We start from the raw sequence: 23,381 nt of genomic DNA, 5'->3' as shown, positions 1-23,381 counted from the left end.
GGGGAGGGGAGGGGAAGGGAGGGGAGGGGAGGGGTGCCTGAGGTTAAATATTCTGGCCATCATTCCTAAGCACAAGTAAGGGGCATGAAGATGCAAATGAAACTCTGGGGGATTCAGAAGAGGGACAAGGTCTCAATAAATGCATTGCTAAGGGAAGAGAGAGCGGAATCAGGCGCAGTAGGAAGAGAAGGAAAACTGATTCAAGTGGCAGTTCAGTGGCCCCAAGGACAGGCCCCAGAACTGCCACACCTCCCTCCTCTGGGCCACTCACTCTGTCCCAATTCAGGTCCCCACTGCAGGAGAAGCCTCCCTACCCGGGTGCTACGGTTTAAGCATGTGTCCCCTCCAAAATGCATGTTGAAACTGAAGCCCCAACGTTGCAGTGTTGAGAAGTGGGACCTTAAGAGGCGGCTGGACCGTGAGAGTTCTGCCCTCGTGAATGGATTAATCTATTCATGGATTGATAGGTTAATGGATTAATGGGTTATCTCGGGAGTGGGACTGGTGGCTTTATAAGAGGAAGAGAGACCTCAGCTGGCACATGAGCTCGCTCAGCCCCTCACCATGTGACACTCTGCACAGCCTTGGGAATCTGCAGAGTCCCCACCAGCCAGAAGGCCCTCACCAGATGCAGCCCCTCAACCATGGACATCTCAGCCTCCAGAACTGGAAGAAATAACTTCCTTTTCTTTATAAGTTACCCAGTTTCAGGTATTCTGTGGTAAGCAACAGAAAATGGACAAAGACTGGCTGGGCATGGTGGCTCACACCTGTAATCCCAGCACTTTGGGAGGCCAAGGCGGGCAGATCACGAGGTCAGGAGACTGAGACCATCCTGGCTAACACGGTGAAACCCTGTGTCTACTAAAAATACAAAAAAAGAAAAAAAATTTGCTGGGTGTGGTGGCACATGCCTGTAGTCTCAGCTACTTGGGAGGCTGAAGCAGGAGAAGCACCTGAACCCCAGAGGCAGAGGTTGCAGTGAGGCAAGATCACCCCACTGCACTCTAGCCTGGGTGACAGAGCACAGGGAAAGAAAAGAAAGAAAAGAAAAGAAAAGAAGGAAGGAGGGAAGAAAGAGGACAAAGACACGAGGCACAAGCAAACCCAGCACTACGTGCCAGCCTCCATGCCCCTTCTGGTAATGGCATCATTCTCCTACAGGGCATCCCCTAACCCTCCCCTCATGTTCCAGGGGTGGCACATTATCCAGAGGAGGACGGTCAAAGCGTGGAACCTCTAGAACCAACAGATGGCTCAAACCCAGCCACGTGACCCTAACTGGACAGTAAGAGACCTCTCTGACACTCTGGCTGAAGCCACTAGGAAAGGGATACCTTCCCACTCCCCCACAGGGTTGCTAATATGAGTGGATGGAAACCTGAATCCACGCTGATGGCCCCTTGCCATTTTTTTTTTTTTTTAATAGAAACGGGGTTTCACCAAGTTGGTCAGTCTGGTCTTGAACTCCTGACCTCAGGTGATCCTCCCGCCTCGGCCTCCCAAAGTGCTGGGATTACAGGCATGAGCCACCACGCCTGGTCCCTCTTGCCAACGTGAAAGGAGACACTGCTTGAGAAACAAGAAAGAAAAGCAGGGCCAGGAAACGGGAGACAAAACCTGGCCCACACAGTTGGGGCCCCTGGACCAGCCCAGCCTAACTCGACACAATAAATGATCTTTTCTAGATTGAAGCTAGCTGGAGTTTGGGTACTCTCACTTGCAACACAGCGCTGACTGACACGTGCTCTATGGGTTAATGAGAGGCTGCTGCTGGTTGCTACTAGGCCCCACTTCCTGCCCTGGCTACTATTTCAGGTCTGACTGTGGCTTGTTTATGGCACCTGGGAGGCTGGGCTAAGGCCCCATGCCCTCCACTTTGTGCAAACACAACCTCTCTCTCTCACTGTGGGCCCCGGACTCCAATCTCTCATCTGCCACCTCCCAGCTCCCACCTTTGCTTTTCTTTCTTTTTTTTAATGAGGCTGAGTATCACTCTGTTGCCCAGGCTGGAGTGCAGTGGCACGATCTTGGCTCACTGCAACCTCCACCTGCTGGGTTCAAGCAATTCTCCTGCCTCACCTTCCTGAGTAGCTGGGATTCCACAGGCAGGCACCACCTCAGCCAACTACTTTTTGTATTTTGAGTAGAGATGGGGTTTCACCATATTGGCCAGGCTGGTCTCAAACTCCTGGCCTCAAGTTATCCACCTGCCTCAGCCCCCAAAGTGCTAGGATTACAGGCGTGAACCATCGTGCCTGGCCCCACCATTTCTAGTACACAAATCCTCCACTGGCTCCCATAGCCTACAGATTGGGCAAGTCTCTTTAACACAGCTTACAAAGCCACCATCGCCTGACCCTGATGTCCTCAGGAACCCTCTAATTCAGCCACGTGGACCTGTGAATGTTCTTTGGCTACACTCAGATCCTTCCCATCTCCAGGCATTTGCACAAGTCACCTGACAGGAACAGTGTTTCCAAATGTTTAGGAGTCTTAGCAAGCCCAGTTTATACCAGAAGCTCTCTAAGGATGAGGGTCACCCCTCACATTCCATAACCCACATCCAGTCCACTGAGGTCAAACCCCACTCCCCATGGGCATTAAGTAAATATTGAAAGGACCTCACAGACACGGCCCCTTCCCCTCCAATTACCAAGGCCCATAATCCTGCAACCTGTCTAACATCCACACTGGGACAGAAAGAGGCTGAGTTCAATATGCCTTTGTTAGGTAAATTATGGTAGGTGGGTTTTTTCCTCCTGTTTTAACTGAAAACCAGCCAGATGTGTACATTTCACTAAGAGCCCTAAGAAAACATCTACGAAGAAAACTTCTCTCAATGCTGCACATGAACTGAGAGCACTTATCATGGCAATGCTGGGAGAGTTAATTTCAAAACAGCCCCTGGAGATCTTCTAGTACAACCTTCCCATTTTACAGAAGTGGAAACTGAGATTGCAAGAAGTGAAATCACCGCCCGGCGTCACACAGCTAGGAGGTTGACCGGCCAGCACAAACACCAGCTTCTGTCTTTTCCCACAACATTTATTAATAACTGAATCTTCATTTTTGCTTTTCTTTATTACAACACTCATGACACACTCACTTAAGAATGGAAGCCACAGAGAAGCATGTGTGTTCTGCTGTTTGCACCACCTCTCAGTGGGTCTCTGAAAAATGGGGTCTCTGTGTTTACCGGCAGGATGATTGGAGCCTACCATGCCTTAGGCCTCCTGCGGTTTCTCACCCCTCTCCTACCCATAAACACAGCCCACACCAGCAGCACAGACAGCAGCTGCCCGTTGAGCAATGAAAGGCAGTCTCTACTTCCCAAAGCGGACCTAAGCTGTTGTCAAGTTTCCATCTCACTGATGATTTTGAAGGAACTCAAATTAGGTGACAACTCAGACAATCTCTGATTTTGGCAAGCACCTACATCGGCATGTAAAGGGCACTCTGAGTCGCTCCCTCTGCAGGGACTGGGATGTAGGTAGCAGGCACATGGCCAGAAGGGGCTCTCATCAAGGCAGCAGAGGCCAGCAACCAGAACTCACTCCCACCCCAGCCTCAGGACGTGTTCAGGACCTCGCAGGCCTGATGTCATCTCTTAGTTCACATTGTTGACTTTCTGAGGCAGTAAGAGGGTCACCTCTCCAACTTGTCCTCAGTTTTAGGACACTTCCCCATCTATGAAGGCACAGGCTTCTTCTCCATCTCTTCTACTAGGCTGTGATCTCCCTGGTGCCCAGCATGGTGTGGGCACCAAGTAGGTGTTCCATAAACACTCAAATATACATATATGTATATACTGTATATGCATGTTTCATACATACAAACATGTTTGTAGCATATAGTTGGCATTCAATAAATGCTTGTTTTATGTAGACATAACACATACATACATATGCACGCTTTATATATCTAAAGTATGTTTTCTCTATAACACATAATAGGTGTTCAATAAATGGTATATGCGTAATATGTATAATATTTCATGCTGCTGAGCAAATGAATAAAGAACAATGTGTGTGTGTGTGTGTGTGTGTGTGTGTGTGTGTGTGTGTATTTTTTCTTTTTATTTATTTCATTTTATTTTATTTTTTTTGAGACAGAGTTTTGCTCTTGTTAGCCAGGCTGGAGTGCAATGGTGCGATCTTGGCTCACCGCAACCTCTGCCTCCTGGGTTGAAGCAATTCTCCTGCCTCAGCCTCCCGAGTAGTGTGTGTATTTTTTCTTCCCTAAGTCAGGATTTTGCTCTGTGAAGCTAGAGTGTAGTGGCAGGATCACGGCTCCCTGCAGCCTTGACCTCTCAGGCTCAAACAATCCTCCTGCCTCAGCCTCCCAAGTAGCTGGGACTACAGATACCTGACACTACACCTGGATAACTTCCTTTTTATTTTGCGTAGAGACAGGGTCTCACTATGTTGCCCAGGCTTATCTTGAACTCCCAGCCTCAAGCAGTCTGCCCACCTCAGCCTCCCAAAGTGCTAGAATTACAGTCATGAGCCACTGTGCCCAGCCAAGACATGGTTTAAAGGTACAACAAGGCTGGGTGCAGTGGCTCACACCTGTAATCCCAGCACTTTGGGAGGTCAAGGTGGGCGGATCTCTTGAGATCAGGAATTCAAGACCAGCCTGGCCATCATGGCAAAATCCCATCTCTACTAAAAATACAAAAATTAGCCAAGTGCAGTGGCAGGCACCTGTAATCCCAGCTATTCGGGAGGCTGAGGCAGGAGAATCATTTCAACCTGGGAGGTGGAGGTTGCAGTGAGCCAAGATCGTGCCACCAATTTTTTTTTTTTTTTTGTATTTTTAGTAGAGACGGAGTTTCACCATGCGGCCCAGGCTGGTCTCAAACTCCTGACCTCGTGATCCGCCAGCCCCGACCCCACCTTTCTTTATCATATATGTGTTTTTTATTCCCTGCATCTTTCCAAGAGACACTTGAGATTGCTTACAACAACAAAAAGGACCCGTGAGGATTACAAACAGAAGAAAATATGATAGTGAGAGCCATGACAAAGCAAATGGGCTGGACCTGTGAGCTGGTGACAGCTGCTGTGACTAAGTACAAATTCAGCTCTGAGCTTCCTGGCAGCCAGGGCAGAAAGGAATACATGGCGAGAAGGAAGAGCAACGTTTCCTCTATGGTAACACAGCATTTCCTGGCTGCCTTTAATTTCTACAAAACAAAGGTGGGGCCTACTGTGGATGGGCAAGGCTGGGGTCAGCAGAGCAACCATGGGTGCAAGCACCCTTTCGTTTATCTTGTTCATTACAGAAATCAACATCTTCTTCCCTGCTGGGTAAGGTGCCTCACGCCTATAATCCCAGCACTTTGGGAGGCCAGTGTGGGCAGATCACTTGAGTTTAGGAGTTTGAGACCTGCCTGGCCAACATGGTGAAACCCCTACTCTACTGAAAATCCAAAAATTAGCCAGGTGTGGTGGTGTGCACCTGTAATTCCAGCTACTTGGCAGGCTGAGGCAGAGAATCACTTGAACCTGGGAGGCAGAGGTTTCAGAGAGCTGAGATCACACCACTGCACTCCAGCCTGGGTGACAAACCAAGACTTTGTCTCAAAAAAACAAAAAAGAACTCTGGCTGGACCCAGTGGTTCACGCCTGTAATCCCAGCACTTTGGGAGGCTGAGACAGGCAGATCATTTGAAGTCAGGAGTTCCAGACTAGACTGAACAACACAGGGAGACCCCATCTCTCCTAAAAATACAAAAATTAGCCAGGTGTGGTGGCAGGCACCTGCAGTCCCAGCTACTCGGAAGGCTAAGGCAGGAGAATCACTGGAACCCAGGAGGCAGAGGTTGCAGTAAGTTGAGATCACACAACTGCACTCCAGCCTGGGCAACAGAGTGAGACTCTCTCTCAGAAAAAAAAAAAATTAGCCGGACGTGGTAGTTCACAGCTGTAGTCCCAGCTACTTGTGAGGGTGAGGTGGGGGAAGCACTTGAACCCAAGAAGTGGAGGTAACAGTGAGCCAAGATCGTACCACTGCACTCCAGCCTAGGCGACAAAACCAGACCCATCTCAAAAAAAAAAAAAAAAGAGTCCCTGTGCTGCCACAGCACCTCTGCCCTGCCTCCCTCAATTCTCCCACCATCTGGACACAATCATTCAATTGTGTTTCTCTCTCTACCTCTGGACTGTAATCTGATTACAGTCCAGGATTACTGCTTGGGTATATAGTGTCCCCCAAAATTCAAACACTGAAGTCCTGACCCCTAATATCAAAGAATGTGACCTTATTTGGAATTAGGGTCTTTGCAAATGTAATTAGTTGGCATAGAGGAGTAGGGTGGGCACTAATAAAATGTAACCACATGAAGGCACAGACACACACCACAGGGAGAAAGCTACGTGAACACGAAGGCAGAGGGTGATACACCTATTAGCCAAGATATGCCGAAGACTGCCCCAAATACCGGAAGCTGGAGGGGGGCATGGAATGGACTCTCCCATACATCCCCAAGAGCAAACCAACCCTGCCAGCACCTTCCCCTTGGACTGCCAGCCTCCAGAACAGCTCTCAGACAATGGATGTCTGCTGTTTGAGTCCCAGTTTGTGGAATGTGTTAAGCAGCCCTGGGAAGCTGATACAAGTTTCATTGTCTCTGTATGCCTGTGCTTAGCACACAGGAGGGGACTCCACCTCTGTGGAACTGGACCACAGAAGTCTGGGTGTTCAAGGCACAGCATCGGGTTGGGCGGCTGTCTACTTTCCAGAATGGGAGGCAGGTGCAGAGAGGCACCCAAGCTCTCCATCTCACCAGGGCCCACAACAGCCTGGCAGTACGTGCTAGTCAAGGCTATGGAGCACCAACAACAGAAATCAGCTCTGACTATTTTATGGAAAAGAGGATTTTGATGAGAAGCTATGAGAAGCTACCAGAACCAACAGGCAAAGTGCAGAGCCACGCTCAGACAAAGAACCACAGATACCACACAGGGGGAGAACGTGGCCAAGGCCATGCCACAGGACATCGGCTGAAGACACTGCCACTCCCACTGGGCCTCAACTCTAAACAACTTTTTCCTGCCCCTGCATCTGTGCAGTATTCAGCCCAGGGTCAAAGCTGAGGGTGGCAGTGCCCACATGGCCAAGCCGAGGCAGAGCCTGAGCAGTTCAGAGGCTGCGAGAAAGAATATCTGGTCCACCTCAGCTTCCATACTGGTAGAGGCGCTCTGCCTCCCTCCAAGACTTTCACACTGAGAGATCCCCCAACCAGGAAGGTAGGTGGGGTGCTGAGCATCCCAAAACATAACAAGTACCCATCGTGAGACCCACCAACCCACCAAGCTGCAGAATTAAGTAAAGGCAGATCCCCGAGTCCCATCGCACCAAGACTGACTCGTACAGAGTCCTACAGAATGGACTCAGGCAACCAGAGTGGCGGAAGTGAGGGAGAGGCCTCTGCATGTCTACACAGCCCAGAGCCAAGTGTGAACAAAGGAAGTATTTCTTCATCTCTCACCACAGAGAACAAGTGTGAAGTGGAATTTCAAGCATCTGCTATTGCAAAATATCTAAAGTAGTAGCAAAACGTCATTTCCAGAAACATCCCCCTTCCCCTACCCTAGAAGCCATTCAGCATCAGCTACATTCTGGATAACATTATCTGAAGCTTGTTCATTCATTCATTCAGCAAACTGTCCCAAGACCCAGATGTACCTGGCCTTGTGCTAGACTCTGGAGTTACAAAGATGAATGAGTTGCCCTCCCTGACCACAAGGTCAGTAAGCTGGAGGAGAGGATAACAGAGAAGGCTTCGCTGGGGATGGCAACTGTCATGGAGGGTTAGAGGTTAGTGATGGGAATATGTGTCCCAGACTTTTTTTTAGCATTTGCTGGGCATCACGCATTTCTAAACACACACACACACACACACACACACACACACACACACACACACACACACACACACACTCTTCCTCCCAATCAGTTACCTCCCTTGTCAGCCACCAGCCCTAGGACCATGGTCCAAAGACCAGGCCTGGATGTGCCAATCTTCATCCTGTAAAGAAGGGCTACAGGCTGCTGGATGGGCTAACGATGTCAACATGGTAGATGGCAATCTGCTTCCCTGGGCGGGAGGCAAGAGACAGAGGCTGACCCCAACATGCCAGCTGGCTGTGCTCTCGGGCAGACCCTAGCTCTTAGTCAGCAGCTGGTCCTCAGGAAACTGGGAGGGGAAGCTTGCTTTACATGCCCCTACTCTACCCTTCACAATCATACTACCAGTGCTTGCCATTTGCACTGCACCCTCCAATTTATAAGACACTTTTACAGGCATCCACTCCTTCATTCATTCATTGAACACCAAGGCACTTTGCTTAAAACTAAGAATCTTATTACTAAGAGTAATAAAAACACAGCTGCTACCCGATTGGTTGCCACTTCCTCTGGGAAGCCCTCCTTAATCTCTCAGGCTGGGATCAATGTCCCCTACCCTCACCCCACAGGCCTGCGGCAGCCTAGACTTCCCCACATCACAGATCCCTGGATCAGCACTGGCTTTCTCTCTAACCTTCCCTGGTTTAGATGCAAAAGGGACTCATCTGCCCCATCCACCCCCTGCCTCCCCTGAGCCTCGTGCAGTGCTTATGCTGTGAACACAGTGAAGCAGAATGAATGACCTGAGGAAGTGCCAACGGGAGGACCCAGAATGACAGAGGGGCCATGGGGAAACAGAAGCCAAGTGGGAGAGGGCAGAGGAGACTTAAGGTAAGAATCTGGTGTTGTCATTCCCTCCTCATTGGTAGATTAGGACATTTATCGCAGAGAGCTTGGGGACTTGCCCACAATGTTACTGCTGGTCACCCAGCTGGGTCTCTACTCTTGCTCTCTTTATAGCAGTTTCCAAACCAACTCTGCATCTCAGACAGCTCTGAGCCCTCCCTCTCTCGCTCCTGGCAGAGTTCCATCTCTTTTCCTGTGACCAACTTATTACTGGGGCTCTAACGTATTCTGTACCCTCCCCTGGGGATTTTTTTTTTAAAGATACCCTGAAGATAAAAGTCTGGGATTAAAAGAATGAAAAGGATTCCTAATGATGGAATGGCAGTTACTCACTCACTCATTAAACAAACATTTACTGAGCACCTAGAGTATGTTCTATTGTAAGTACAGAGACACCAGCGTGAACACAGGCAAAAATCACTGTTTTTTAAAGATACGATCATGAATTGGTGTTATGAAAATCTGGTATGCCTTTGGGAAGGAAGGAAGGAAGGGAGGAAGGCAGAGAGAGAGGGGAGGGGAGGGGAGGGGGGGAAGGAAAGGGAGGGGAGGGGAGGAGAGGGGAAGCTAGGGAAGGGGAGGGGAAAGGAGGGAAAAGGAGGGGAAGGGAGGGGAAGGGAGGGAAGGGGAGGGAAGACAGGGAACACCAAGTGATCTATTCAAGATGCCACTTAAGCTGACCCAGCAAACATGGTCTATTGAGGGCAAGGAGACACCACATAATTCTTCGCCCCAAGGCCACTCTACTATCTACTGCAGGATCCCCTGTCCTCCTTCACTTTCCTTTCAATTTCCACAGTAGAAGAGAAACAGACAGAATGAGCCTCCTTTTTTGGCCATTGCTGGCTTCCTAATTAAAGTCAACGATTTGTGTTTATTCAGGGCCTATAAACACAGATCCAAAAAAGTGTTTAAGAGAAAGCAGATGAAATGTGGGTAAGGACTGGCTAATAAAATCACGGGAAAATGCTGTGCATTTTCAATCATGACTGTGATTAAACAAAACTTGCAGGAGGAAGCTCTGAGGGCCAAGGCACATAAATGTGTGCAGGGCCTGAGCTTCCAGGGGAAAATGTAAACCATAACTTCCTGCAGAATTAACTGGTCCCTGGTGGGAGATATGTGCTAAGTTCCTCTGGACAGAGCCAGAGAATCTTGATGCAGCTAATGTGGGTTCCCCTCCCCCTCCTGCCACTAGGTTGTCACACAGCCCATCCAGACTGCAATTAAAAATCCTGTGGACTTACAGGTTCCTTGGGGACAGCCTTTGGAGGAAGAACCTGGGCTCCAATTACAAGAGGCACCTAAAGAAGCTCAGAAACAGAGGCTGCCCCTTCCAGAGCGTAACAGCTCATCTCAGGACCTCAGTGTCCACATCTGGCCGCTGCACCAGATACTGGCCAAGGTCCCTCCCAATAATAGCTTCTCACACACTAGGTCCTTCCAAGCTGGTACCTGGGTGCAGAGGAGTGCCATGCTCTGAAATGTATGAGGGTCTGGTCTGAATTTGAATATCAGTGGCAAAGATGTTGAAGAACCCTAGGGATTCCACAAGGAAGTGGATGACTTTGCGGAGATCAAAGAAAGCAAAGGAGGGGCAACAGCCAGAGCCAGCCTTAATGAAACCCTAATGAACAAGTTTCCACAATTAAGGACAACAATGGGAGAGGAACCAGTGGGGACCAGAAAACAATCAATGCCTTTGATTAAGCATTGCTGATGAAATTTCCCATTGGTGCTTTAATCTGGCTCCCTGCGGGTTGTTGGCTTTGCAGTATCTTCAAGGAAAATCATCTCTTTTTTGAGACAGAGTCTTGCTCTGTCATCCAGGCTGGAGTGCAGTGGCGTGATCTCAGCTCACTACAACCTCTGCCTCCCAGGTTCAAGTAATTCTCGTGCCTCAGCCTCCCAAGTAGTTGGGATTACAGGCACTTGCCAGCACGCGCCACCACACCTGGCTAATATCTGAATTTTTAGTAGAGACGGCTATTGACCAGGCTGGTCTCGAACTCCTGGCCTCAAGTGATCCACCCACCTCAGCCACCCAAAGTGCTAGGATTACAGGCTTGAGCCACTGTGCCCGGTCAGAAAATCATCTTGAATGTACATTATTCTCCAAGTCACTACACAGAGAGCTTGGTCCTCCTGCTACTCCCCACCCCCACCCCTGCCCACCGCAGTTTACCATGTAAGTCTTCAATGTCAGACAATGGCAACCTCAAGACGCTCAGTGGGTCTGCGCATGGCTCTTTTCTGTACAAGACCATCTTCCTCACCAGCTTTCACACTCGGCAGGTCCAGCTCCCTCATCAGAGTCTCAGTATACCAACAGCTTTCTGCACTTGGTACTGAAGCCAGCTCCTCAGGCTGGGACCCATCTCTCACAATGCTGAAGCCTCAATAAACATCAAAGCACTCTTTGGGAACTGGCTTGGTTTCAATACAAGAGTGGAGTCCATCCCAAGCTGACTCCAAGCCAACCTGGATTCTGAGCCACACTCAGTATAAATGGTCAAGAGCAAAACAAACAGTTGCCAGACTGCTCCAAAGCTGAGCTGTCCCCAGCGTTCACACCTATAGTTCCCTGAATGCTGTACTGCCTACCTGCATTAGCACCTGCTGTTCCCTGTTTGAAATGCTGTTCCCAGCGTTGTCCTTCAAAACTCAGTTTAAACTGTCGCCTTCTCTATAAAGCCTTTCCCATCCCCTCCAGGCAGAGTCTGTTTGGTTCAGTGGTTCCTGAGGGTGTGAGTCCAGCGAGGTCCTGTACTTCAACAGAAGTGCAGGGAGGAGAAACGTGTATTTGGCCATACCTTCCCAGGCTAGAGTTTCCAAATAGCCCCTTACTTGAAAATCTATTTAAAAATTTTTACTGTACGATATTTAAGATGTACAAAAACTGGGCCAGGTATGGTGGCTTGCACCTGTAATTCCAGCACTTTGGGAGGCCAAGGCGGGCAGATCACTTGAGGTCAGGAGTTTGAGACCAGCCTGGACAACATGGTGAAACCCCGTTTCTAGTAAAAATACAAAAATTAGCCAGGCCTGGTGGAACATGCCTGTTGTCCCAGCTATTCGGGAGGCCGAGGCACGAGAATTACTTGAACCTGGGAGGCGGAGGTTACAATGAGCCAAAATCATGCCACTGCACTCCAGTGTGGGCAACAGAGTGAGACTCCATCTCAAAAAAAAAAAAAATGTACAGGCTGGGCACAGTGGCTCACACCTGTAAACCCAGCACTTTGGAAGGCTGAGGGAGGCTGATCATGAGGTCAGGAGATCGAGACCATCCTGACTAACACAGTAAAACCCCATCTCTACTAAAAACACAAAAAATTAGTTGAGTGTGGTGGCACGTGCCTGTATTCCCAGCTACTCGGGAGGCTAAGCCAGGAGAATCGCTTGAACCTGGGAGGCGGAGTTGTAGTGAGACAAGATTGTGCCACTGCACTCCAGCGTGGTAACAGAGCGAGACTCCGTCTCAAAAAAAAAAAAAAAATGTATAAGGAGTAACAGAATAATAAAACCACTTCTTGTACCCACCACCATCATGTATTCATTTTATGTAAGAAAATACATCAAACGCAAAGTCCCCTGGGTACCCCAGTCACATCCCCCTCTCCAATCCCCATTGGGAAGCACCATCCTGAATTTGGTATTTACCGATTCCCTGTATTTCTTTATACATTTACTACATATGATTGCACTCCCTAAATAATGTACAGCATTGTTTTGCATGTTTTAAAATTCTCATAATTGAAACACTCTGCCTATCAATACAACAGTTTGTTTCTATGTCCATCTCCTCCCACAGTCTTGAACCTTCTGAGGGCAGTGCCGGCATCCTGTTAATCCTCTACTGCAGGAACCTAACCCAAACCCTCACACAGCGTTCGTGCTTCATGCATGCTTCCTGGAAACGGAAGAAACAAGACCCTGAGAGCAAAGTCCTCACCCACTAGACCCAAAAAGGAAGGCAGAGAGGGAGGCAGGGGCATCTCGGTGGAGGCTGACGATGCCCAGGACCCAAGCCCGACCCCATCCAGGGCTGGTAGAAGGCCGTGCAGTGTTTATTGTGAGAAGTAGGCTCACAGTGCTGCACCCAGCTCACACAGGTTTGATAAAACCATTTCTACAGATAAGAAAACAGAAGCTAGAAAAGCTAAGCGTGGCTGCTCCAGAGGAGACCCAGCCAGGGCCTGTCTAACAGAGAGCGACACGGGCCTCACTCATCAGGACCAGAGTCTTCTTTTGTTCAGCTCTGGCCCATCCTGACTTTCAATCACCAAATACACCCCCATGTGCCTTCTAGGATTTCTGGAGGCAACCCAGGAAGTGTCGTACAAGTGGGAAAACACTTAAATACATGATGGGTGAGGCAGGGGAAGAGAACACAGTTTATGTGGCCACCATAAGAATGGGCTAATTTTTAGCAGTCCGGGAACACCAGCCTTCCGATTAAAGGGAGAGTGCCCCTCGTCAGGGCTCTTTTCATGAATTAACCTGTGTCCCTTGTGAATCCTCTGTCAGCTTAAGATGTATCCATGCCCGAACGTGGTGCCTCACACCTGTAATCCCAGCACTTTGGGAGGCTGAGGCGGGTGGATCACGAGGTCAGGCATTCGAGACCAGCCTGGCAAACATGGTGAAACCTCATCTCTTCTAAAAATACAGGCCAGGCGCAGTGGCTCACACCTATAATCTCAACACTCTGGGAGGTCGAGGAGGGCGGATCACAAGGTCAAGAGATGGAGACCATGCTGGCCAACACGGTGAAACCCCGTCTCTACTAAAAATACAAAAATTAGCTGGGCGTGGTGGTATGCACCTGTAGTCCCAGCTACTCGGGAGGCAGAGGCAGGAGAATTGCTTGAACCCGGGAGGCGGAGGTTGCAGTGAGCCGATATCACACCACTGCACTCCAACCTGGGTAACAGAGCGAGACTCCATCTCAAACAAAATAACAACAAAAAATGTATCTGCAAGGTCATCAAGTAAAGTTTAACAAGAGCCAGGGCTAAAGAAATAAGTCCCGGCAGAGTGTGGTGGCTCACACCTGTAATCCCACCACTTTGGGAGTCCGAGGGGGGTGGATCATAAGGTCAAGAGATCGGGACCATCCTGGCCAACATGGTGAAACCCAGTCTCTACTAAAAAATACAAAAATTAGCTGGGCATGTGGCACACACCTGTAATTCCAGCTACTTGGGAGGCTGAGGCAGAAGAATCACTTAAACCCAGGAGGGGGAGGTTGCAGTGAGCCGAGATTGTGCCACTGCACTCCAGCCTGGTGACAGAGCAAGACTTCATCTCAAAAAAAAAGAAAAACAAATACAAAAAAAAAAAAACACAAAGAAGTCCCAACTCTGGCCCTGACCAGCTGTGCAGCCTTGGGCAAATCACTCAACCTCTCTGGGCTTCGATTTTCTAAAAGAAAAGTATACACTCTACAAACACTCTTGGAGTAAGTCCTACTGCTAGCCTGGCCTGTGGATCTAAACCAGAAAACGACCCTGTCCTGGGCCCAGCTGTGTTTAGTGGAGCAAGGTCAAAGTTTAAATGCCAAATATTCTATGGATAATAAGGTGCTCTTATTGTACTTGATTTTCTATCATATAAACCCCTTTCTGAATGTTTTCTTCTCCTTCTTCTTTTCTTCTTTTTTTGAAAATTCAAGACATGGTGCTTGATCAATGCTAAGTAGAACAGAGAGCCAGGAAGCTCATCTTTAATTCAGCACTGACAATCCTCAGCTCAGCTCAAACTTGGCAAAACGCATTCTTCCCTCACATCTATTCATAGTCGTCTGTTCCTAGAGCTAATGCTCAATTATTCACCCTAACAGAGGAATTGTCCCATGCTCTCAGAATAACATGGGTGGTGGGAGGCAGGAGGGGCAGAGGAGCCGGGAGAGACTGGCAGAGACCCCAGCTGCCGCCCAGCAGGCAGCCACACTCCTCTGAGAGAGCTGCAAGGTGACAGCGCCCTCGAGGTACGGCCAGTGGGGAGGAGCTGACCTTAGTTATCAGGGCCTGCAACTTGACACACGCTGAACCGCATCCTCACCAGGCCCAACTTGGGATCCCTGTGCACAGGGAAGGGAAGGAAGGCTCACACAAGTGACACGACCCGCCAGCAACACAGAGGAGTACATGGCAGGGCTGGTGACACAGTGCAGAGGCGCGGCCCATGTGTACCCAGCACCACCCAAGGGGCAGATGCAATTGACACCCTCAGGTGATGAAAACTTTGGAGCTGCCACAGGCTTCAACTCCTCCCAGGACTAAACGTTTTACCAGAATTGCTTCCTGCCTGGTGGGCCTCCCTCGAAGACAGGCTGAGTTGAATGGAATCTCCCGCAAGGCTTTGAGCTTTTGTATTTTTAATATGTTGGAGACAGGGTCTCACTCCATTGCCCAGGGTAGAGTGCAGTGGCGTGATCATGGCTCCCTGAAGCCTCAGCCTCCCGTCTCATGCAATCCTCCCACTTCAGCCTCCCGAAGAGCTGGGACTACGGGTGAGTGTCACCACGCCAAGATTTTTTTTTTTAATTTTTTGTAGAGATGGGGGTCTCCTGATGTTGCCCAGGCTCTTCTGGACCTCTTGGGCTCAAGCAATCCTCCCGCCTCTGCCTCCCAAAGTGTTGGGATTATAGGTATCAGCCACGGCACCCAGCCTCTCACAAGGTTTTGATGAGGATTAAATGAGATGATGCACACCCAGCAGAAACCTCTACTCTTACTGCATCCCCCTTGTATTTTAGTCCTTCATTTTCCTCCTCTGACCCTTGAAACTATAAGAACAAGGAGCCTGTATGACTCAGCATGACTCAGCTTGGTGAGCCCAGGGCCCCGCTCAGCAAGTAACTGGGTTCATTCTTCACTCCTTCAGCCGTGGCAGCTGACTAACTTATCACTTCCTCTCCAAGGTGCTAAAGAGCAGAGAGCCCAGAGGTGAGGACAAGAGAAAGGTGGGGTAAGGGACAGAGACGGGGAAGACCATGGGCAAACCTGGGAATTTTCTGGACATTCAATAAATACCTACTTGAGATGCTAAGACATGTCCCCCTTTTGCATCTAATCACAGAAATACTTATATACACATATCAAAGTGATAAATTCAGGGCATGAAACGAATATTTTTAAAGATGACAATTTAGGCCAGGTGCAACAACTCACATCTGTAATCCCAGCATTTTGGGAGGCTGAGGCAAGCAGATCACTTGGCCAGCCTGGCCAACATGGTGAAACCCACCTCTACTAAAAATACAAAAATTAGCTAGGCATGATGGGCTACACCTGTAGTCCCAGCTACTGAGAGGCTGAGGCACGAGGATCACTTAAACCCAGGAGGTGGAGGTTGAAGTGAGCCAAGATTGCGCCACTGCACTCCAGCCTGGGTGACAGAGCAAGACTCTGTCTCAAAATAAAATAAAATAATTAATAAATACGTCGATTTAAATTATCAGCCAGGCACAGTGGAGAGAGCCTGTAGTCCCAGCTGTTTGGGAGGCCAAGGTGGGAGGATCCCCGGAGATCAGGAGTTAGAGGCTGCAGTGAGCCATGATCGTACCACTGCACCCTAGCCTGGACAACAGAGCAAGACTCTGTCTCTAAAAGAAAAAAAAAATGTAATAATAATAAAAAAATTCAATTGTCCACCCAAAGTAGAAAATTAACTCATATACTCATTCATCAAACATATGTCTGGTACCTACCTACTAGGTACTTTCTATATTTGGTGCCTCCCTTTAAAAAATGGCTGAGGAGCATTGAATCCGAACCCTTCCAAAACACAGGCAAAGGTGATAGTGGGCTGCATCACAGACATAGGGCTCAAAAGAAAACGGCATTTTAGACACTACAAGAGTCTGTCTGGAAATTTGCAATCACATAAACGGTTATAGCTCAGCCACCCGCTGAGGTGCCTTTGTCTGTCTGCTCCGTATGGGTTTCTCAGAGGCAGATGTATCCTTTTCTTCTGCCCCTGCCTCCCACCACAAAGCACAGGAAGAGGGTTCTGAAAAGTGGTCCCTCTCCCCAAGAGAGGTCGGGCACACCCGCTGCACCTCACTCCCTGGATGTGCCGGAGGCAGGAGCAGAGAGATTACTCAGGTGCTTAGAGACATAAGGTCACTCATCTTCCATTAAGAACACACTGAACACAGCTTCTGAACCAAAGTTCATTTTGCTTTGGAAATAACATAAAGTCCCCAGACAGAAAACACTTGGCAACTGTTCACCAGTGGCTTTCATTCATCTTACCTTTCCCTGAAAATAACTCTTTTTTTTTTATTGAAACGGAGTCTCACTCTGTCGCCCAGGCTGGAGTGCAATGGCACAATCTTGGCTCATTGCAACTTCCGCCTCCAGGTTCAAGCAATTCTTCTGCCTCAGCCTCCCGAGTAGCTGGGACGGCAGGCGTGCACCACCACCCCCAGCCATACCCTTGATTAACTGAGCCAAATTCAGCTGAACTCAAAGGGCCAAATGCTTTCCTTTTTCCATTTTAAAAACTTTAAATAATGTAAAGGTGTATTTTGCCTATTGTATTTATTTGTATTTGTTTCTTTTTTTTTTTGAGACCGAATCTCTCTCTGTTGCCAGGCTGGAGTACAGTGGCGCGATCTCAACTCACTACAACCTCCACCTCCTGGGTTCAAGCGATTCTCCTGACTCAGCCTCCCAAGTAGTTGGGACTATAGGCGTGCACCACCATGCCCAGCTAATTTTTGTATTTATAGTAGAGACGGGGTTTCACCATGTTGGACAGGATGGTCTCGATCTCTTGACTTCATGATTCGCCCACCTCAGCCTCCCAAAGTGCCGGGATTACAGGTGTGAGCCATTGCACCTGGCCTGTATTTGTTTCTGTGGGTTTTGTTTGTTTGTTTTGCTTTGTTTTTAGCATGGGGAAAATGGAAAGCCTGCAGGACAAATTCTAAAAGAGCTATAGCACTCTGTTTCTTATTTTTTGTATATTTTGCATTGTACTTTATCGAATATTCTCTACTGCTATTCTGCTTATGCACTGACTCACTGACGTCCCCGTACAGCACCGCACACACAAGACCAGTGCATGGAAAACCAGCCTTCAGGAGCAACCTGGGAGACTGTCAAGTTTGTTTTTTTTTTTTTTTTTGCCTACTGTGCTGACTTCTGAACTTCACCATGAAGATGTGACTCTGTTCAGCAGCTTCTTCTCCTTTGGTGCTTTTAGGTCTTGGGGGCATGTGTCTGTCTGTTAGGAAAAGCAGAAAACCAGCCCAGCTCAGATCAGAACAGGAAACCGGGACCCAGGCTGGTGGGTACCAGAGCAGGGCCTTGTGGCTTCACAAGCTACCTCCCAGAGACAGGCTATCTGGTCAAGAGAACTCACCCCTTCACTGCTGGGTCCCATAGAGGGCTTTCACGTGCCTGGCCTGCTCCCTCCTTCTCTAAATGAGGAGTGACCTAGATGACTGTCACACTCTTGTGTGGTAATGGGCAACACACGTCACCTCGCTGAACCTCAGTTGCCTCTGAACAGCCTTCCACCTTGGATTGGAATCAGAGCCCCACAGGCGAGATTCTAGCAAGAGGTTACACCGTGTGAGATACTGACCTCAGCATCTAGGGTGATGAGGCCCCTGGGTGGGTCACCTCTAGCTGGAAGATGCTTCCTCTTTCACAGCTCCATCCCCAGATCTGTGCCTTAAAGATTAAAAGCTGGGGTCCCGCATGGCGGCTCACACCCATAATCCCAGCGCTTTGGGAGGCCAAGACAGGCAGGTCACTTGAGGTCTGGAGTTTGAGACTGGCCTGGCCAACATGGTAAAACCCTGTCTTTACTAAAAATACAAAAATTAGCCAGGCGTGGCTAGTGCACGCCTATGATTCCAGCTACTTGGGAGGCTGAGGTATGATAATTGCTTGAACCCAGGAGGCTGAGGTTGCAGTGAGCCAAGATCACGCCACCATATTCCAGCTTGAACGATAAAGCAAGACTCTGTCTCAAAAAAAAAAAAAAAAAAAAAAAGACTCTCGCTTGCCGGATACAGCGGTGTGCACCTATAGTCTAATCTACTTGGAAGGCTGAGGTGGGAGGATCACTTGAACCCAGGAGATTGAGTCCAGCTTGAGCAACGTAGCAAGACTCTCATCTCAAAAAAATATATATACACATATATAGATATACACACACATACATATCTATGTATACATACACATATATACACGTGTGTGTGTGTATATATATGTATTTTATATATACACATATATACATATATATATATATATATCTGGACCTTTCCACTCAGGAAGCATAAGCCACCCAGGTATGAGCAGATAAAAGAAATACTGCAGAAGAGCCCAGGCTCAATGGCTCACACCTGTAATCCCAGCACTTTGGGAGGCCAATGGGGGGCAAATCACAAGGTCAAGAGATCGAGATCATCCTGGCCAACATGGTGAAACCCCATCTCTACTAAAAATACAAAAATTAGCTGAGCATGGTGGCAGATGCCTGTAGTCCCAGCTACTCGGGAGGCTGAGGCAGGAGAATCACCTGAACCCAGGAGGCGGAGGTTGCAGTGAGCCGAGATGGTGCCACTGCACTCCGGCCTGACAACAGGGCAAGACTCCGTCTCAAAAAAGAAGAAAAGAAAAAAAAGAAAAGAAAAGAAAAGAAAAGAAAAGAAAAGAAAAGAAAAGAAAAGAAAAGAAAAGAAAGAGAAAGAAAAAGAAAGAAAGAAAGAAAGAAAGAAAGAAAAAGAAAGAAAGAAAGAAGGAGAAAAAAGAAAAGAAAGAAGAAAAGAAAGAAAGGGAAAAAAGAAAAAGAAAGAAAGAAAGAAAAAGAAAGAAAGAAAGAAAGAAAGAAAGAAGTACTGCAGAAGAGGGAACACAGGCATAGACTATGCTGGCAGGGTCACATATAGAAAATGGGTGGCGGAACGCTGAAAGCAGAGGTATAAATCCTACATGCACCTTATTTTCTCAAGTCTACATGGACCAGTATCCAATCATTGAAATTTTCCTTTCAAATTCAATCCCCCACAGTGTAAGGTCTCAGGACCTTTCTTTCCCCAAGATCTCTTTCTCATGGGGAGTGCATGTATGCAGACCATGCAAAGTGCTACAAATCCCAACACCAAATGCATCAAGAGGTAGATTATTAGTCTGAGTCATTTCACACTAACTTTACCAAAACCTCACCGCTCAAATTAGCTCAAAGAATCTGCTTACAACCGCAATTATAAATTCTGAGCTTCCTTGGCTGACGAGTTTGCAGTAGGTGGTTCTTGGCCCTGAGGGCTGCTGAGATGCCCATCGTTATGAGATGCCCACTGAGAAAATCCCTGCCCTCTCCTAGCAGGGCCCACAGGAGCAGCGTCTGCTCTTGGCTAGACGACTCCATTCACAGACTTTTCCAGTTACATTTGAGGTTCACCGGAAGGAGGCAGCAAAAGCAGGAGGTGGGTGCTGAAGCTCACCTGGTACGTGTGAATTCCAGCTCTGCTTTTTATTAGCCTTCAGGTTTTCTCAGTTTTCTCATCTGTAAAGTGGAAATAATATCACCTGCCACACAGTTACCATGGAAGTAAGAAATAAAATATGCAAAGTACATAACACGGCCGGGCGCGGTGGCTCATGCCTGCAATCCTAGCACTTTGGGAGGCCGAGGCGAGTGGATCACCTGAGGTCAGGAGTTCGAGATCATCCTGGCCAACATGGTGACACCCTGTCTCTACCAAAAATACAAAATTAGCTGGGCATGCTGGCGCATGCCTATAATCCCAGCTACTTGGGAGGCCGAGGCAGGAGAATTGTTTGAACCTGGGAGGCAGAAGTTTTGTGAGCCGAGATCGCACCATTGCACTCCAGCCTAGGCAACAAGAACGAAACTCTGTCTCCAAAAGAAGAAAAAAAAAAGCACATGACACATGACACCTGCTCCATGTTCCATAAACAGAAAGTTCACGTTGCCATATAGGAGGCCAAAAAAAAAAAAAAAAAAAAATCACAGAAACCCACCACGTGACACTGATGGGAGCCCTGTTAAGAGGGGCTTTCAGGCCAGGCATGACGGCTCACGCCTAAAATCCCAGCACTTTAGGAGGCCAAGGCGGGCAGATCATCTGAGGTCAGGAGTTTGAGACCAGACCCTGCCCAACAAGGTGAAACCCCGTCTCTACTAAAAGTATAAAAATTAGCCAGGTGTGGTGGCACATGCCTGTAGTCCCAGCTACTCAGGAGGCTGAGGCAGGAGAATCACTTGAACCAGGGAGGCGTAGATTGCAGTGAGCCAAGATCATGCCATTGTACTCCAGCCTGGGTGAAGGAGTAAGACTCTGTCTCAAAAAAAAAAAAAAAAAAAAAAAAAAAAAAAAAAAAAAAAAAAAGAGGTGCTTTCTGCCAGGGCCATAACTGCCCCTACACACAGTCTAGAAAAGTGACCTTACTCCCTAGCTCCTGCTCCACTCACCACCATCAACCCCCTGGCCTGTCATTCACGGTGTCTGTTGACTCTCTCTGCCACCCCATTCCAAACCCCTCAGAAAAGCTTCTCCAATTCCTGAGTTATAAGAATGGGCCTCGTAGGGCTGAGTTTGAGTTAACCCAAAGAAATAAACCCAAACTCCTTCATTCTCCAAGCTGCTCAGGCCTCAGGGGACATGTGTGGGGTGGCCGTGGGGCACACAGTATCACTCCCCACGTGGATCCATCACAGGGTCTAGGACACAGTAGGTGCTCACTCTGCATCTGTTCTGTTGTTGAATGGCAGGATGCGTCTCACTCCTCCCTCAAGACCTGAAAACTTGAGAGTTATGAAGCCATGTTTAGGAATGACTGTAAAATACTACCTTTCAGAATACATAGAAATCCCCATTCGATTCTTTCATTTGCAAGCCTGTTTGATCTGTCTACACACTGGTTGGTCTCTGGTGTCCCAGGAGCAGAGGGCAATACACAAAACCAGAGTTCAGGAGCAGAGCAGACATTTTAGGAAGTTATTACCCAAGTTTCACTTCCACATCGTCTTCTGCATTCTACTTCAACTCTGGTTTTGAGCAAAGCTGGGACTGGTAAAGAAACTTCCCTTAGTCTACATGTTCCGCTCCCTGAGTCCCAGCACTGAGACTCTGTAGACCAGGGACTCCAATTATTGAGCACCCATTGATATATACCTGACATAAGTATATTCCGACATTTTCTAACCTAAGAACCACAACAAGCTGGAAAACAGACCCTGAGATGCCAAGAGAAGTTATGCAATGTGCAAAAAACTTCACAGTTAGGGAGTCGAGTCTGAATCAAAGACCTCCTTGGCTCCAAGGTCCTTGCTTTTCAACCTGCCACTGTCCTTTTTCAAAGGTGCCAACCACCAACATTGCAAAGTGTTTCACTTTTCATAAAGGCCCCTGAGCATTTTGAAATCATCTTGAAGAACAGTCCCCCTGCATTAAATTCAGATCCCATCTCTGCCAGAAGGATAGCCCTGGACAAATTAGACAGCTCTCACCACCTGTGACTATGTCCCACAGGAAGGGTGTGTATATGGAGGGCTTCTGCTAGAGGCTACGCCAGATGCTTTGATACACATTATCCTACCCAATCCTCCAAACATTCCAGGGAAGCAGGTGATAGTAGCCCAGCTTCATCAATGACAATTCTGGTTCTGCAGTGGATGTGATCTGCCCAAAGTCATGCAGTGCTAAGAAGCAGGGCCAGGGCTCCATCAGCCCTGCCATACAATAGGCTTTGTTGAGTGAGCACTGGATGTAAATTCCAAAGAGCTCAAAGCGGCCAGACACAGCCAGTGACAGGAGACTCTATTAGGCAGATGGGGAAAGAATGGAGCTTTTCTTCCTCCTACTACCCAAGCCTGTCCCATCCTTAACTCCTCTGCACAACGGGGCCCTCACTGTCCTTCCCCCACTTTCTTATCAAAGGATGCTCCTGCTAGGAGGGGGAAAAGACAGAGAAAGGATTAGTCTCTTGCATGGTTTATGTTGATTTCAAAGCTCTCACTTTCCCATGTTAGGCCTTCTTTTCCACGGCGGATTTAGGTGCTTAGTACTCTGCTGAAAGAAGATCAAGGGCAGAAATACATTCTGAACTAGGGAAGGACTCCAGTCCTCAGCATTCTCCTGTTCTCACAGCCTTACTGCTAAACATAGCAATGGATGCAGATGGCAGGCACTGTGGAGCGGTGAGCAAAAACCAGGCTCAGGAGCCAGCGGCCCAGGTTCCAGTCCTGACTGTGCCTCTTGGTCAAGATGCTTCCCCCTGGGGGGTCCCAGTTCCCTTGTGTGTTAAAATTAGAGTACTGGATGCTTAGGCCTGAGACTCTGAGCGTGGAGTTTCTGGTCAGTCCTTCCAGGCCACCATCACATGGGGGAGCTGTTCAGCTCACGCTGCCTCTCCTCCTCCCCTCCCCATCTCAACAGCTCACAGCACTTAGGCCCTTCCCGGCTTATTCAGCACCTGCTGGCACACAGAAGCAGTCTCTCTACCACTCTTTCCTGTTTCCACTGCAGCCTGTCCTGAGGTCCGTCCTAGGCCTTCGTCACTTTGTCATATCTGTGCTTTGCATGTCTGCCTCCTCCACTAAGCTACCTCGGGAACCTCCAGCATCATATA

At 48.4% G+C, this 23,381-nt stretch overlaps 1 protein-coding gene and 1 pseudogene across 11 annotated transcripts in view; both read right to left on the bottom strand.

The window, feature by feature from the left end:
- Positions 1-23,381, bottom strand: part of CYRIB (CYFIP related Rac1 interactor B) — a 173,520-nt gene that overhangs the window by 143,672 nt on the left and 6,467 nt on the right. The window lies entirely within an intron of this gene.
- Positions 17,670-17,720, bottom strand: LOC119467385 (annotated as a pseudogene).

The sequence above is a fragment of the Cebus imitator genome, unplaced genomic scaffold, assembly GCF_001604975.1.
Source record: "Cebus imitator isolate Cc_AM_T3 unplaced genomic scaffold, Cebus_imitator-1.0 Scaffold13, whole genome shotgun sequence".
Taxonomy (NCBI): domain Eukaryota; kingdom Metazoa; phylum Chordata; class Mammalia; order Primates; family Cebidae; genus Cebus; species Cebus imitator.
The sequence above is the reverse complement of the archived record's forward strand: the minus strand, read 5'-3'. Positions and strand labels throughout refer to the sequence as shown.